The sequence below is a fragment of the Bison bison genome, unplaced genomic scaffold (assembly GCF_000754665.1).
Source record: "Bison bison bison isolate TAMUID 2011002044 unplaced genomic scaffold, Bison_UMD1.0 scf7180017864471, whole genome shotgun sequence".
Lineage (NCBI taxonomy): Eukaryota > Metazoa > Chordata > Mammalia > Artiodactyla > Bovidae > Bison > Bison bison.
Genome location: NW_011495032.1, coordinates 29,472,931 through 29,474,599, shown reverse-complemented (window position 1 = coordinate 29,474,599; position 1,669 = coordinate 29,472,931).

The window sequence follows — 1,669 nt, the reverse complement described above, 5'->3', positions numbered from 1 at the left end:
TTTCAGAATTTTCCACAGTTTATTATGATCCACACAGTCAAAGGCTTTGGCATAGTCAATAAAGCAGATATAGATGTTTTTCTGGAACTCTCTTGCTTTTTCCATGCAGCTCCCTGTAGCTGCAGGCAAATCACAGGCAGTAGCCCAAAAGCAGACATTGGATAAAGAGTCACAGAGACACATCAAGGACAGAGAGAGATGCAGGAGAAGGGACCTGACAGGATCTGGAGGATGCTCTGACCGGGGCTACTAGACAGTACTTTTAACATGGTAGAACCAGGAAGTCCCTATCCCAAGAAATTATTTGATCAATCAAGAATGATTAAGAACAGTGTGACCACATGAAGGATGCAGATGTGTTTTCTTGGACCTGTGTGGCCTTATAAAAATAAAGACATCTGGGAACTTCCCTGGTGTTCCAGTGGCTAAGACTTTGCACTCCCAATGCAGGGTTCTGGGGTTCAATTCCTGGTCAGGGAACTAGGTCCCATATGTTGCAACAAAGAGTTCGCACGCCCAAGAAAAAGACCCCTGCATGCTGTAATGAAGATCAAAGATTCTTCATGCCTCAATTAAGACCTGGAGCAGCCAAATAAATAAATAAATGTAAAAAAAAAGTTTTTTTTTTTTAAAATTAAAGCAAGGACATTTGATAGAAAAAAAAAAAAGAAAAAAAGAACAATGTGACCATAGATATGCTACTTACATTCTCTTCATCTCAGGCTCTTCATGAAATTAATAAAAGTGCCCAACTCAGGATTCTTGTGAGTATTATGCAAAGGAATACACACAAAGGATTCTAATCACTACCTATAGTATCAAATTAATAATTTAATTTTTAAAACTCCTTTGTATTTAATATTGTAATTTTATATTCTTGGGCAGTGGGCCTCTCTTAGTGACATAATAGTATTATACTAGATTCAAATTATATGCAGAAGATAAGAATAATACCAGGCAATATGAAGAATGTATTTTCAGTAACATATCAGAAGATTGCTAAACTGTATAAGAAAAGGAAGGGAAACACAGCTTGGCTATACCTAATGTAAGCAAAAATATAACTCATTTTGACACTGAGGTAGAAAAAAGAGCTAGAAGCTTGAATACCATCTGAGTTTATCATTTTGCATTATTTTAAACTCTAAATTCACCTATGGGTCAAGAAGATCTCAATCCTTTGTAGGAATTGTTATGAGAAAAAAAGCATCAAACAAGTGTAATGGAAAGAAAGAGACAGTAAACAAAAAAGCAAAATATTTAAACAAGAGTAAGGTGTGTGTGCGCACACTCAGTCCTGTCTAACTCTTTGTGACCCCATGGACTGTAACCTGCCAGTTTCTCCGGTCCATGGAATTTTCTGGGCAATAATACTGGAGTAGATTATCATTTCCTTCTCCAGGGGATCTTTCCAACCCAGGGATCAAATCCATGTCTCCTGCATCTTCTGCACTGGTAGGCAGATTCTTTACCACTGTGCCACCCAGGAAGCCCTGGAAGCAAAGGAAACAAATGTAAATATGCTGATGTTCATGCTGTTTCCTATGCTGCATGTGATAACTTCCTGTCTCTGACTCAGGGGGTTCATGTTTTCTCACAATCATGAAGCAGCAACAAGCTAACTTTCGAGCTTTAGAATGTGTCTTGTGTGTTCAGTCACATCAGTCGT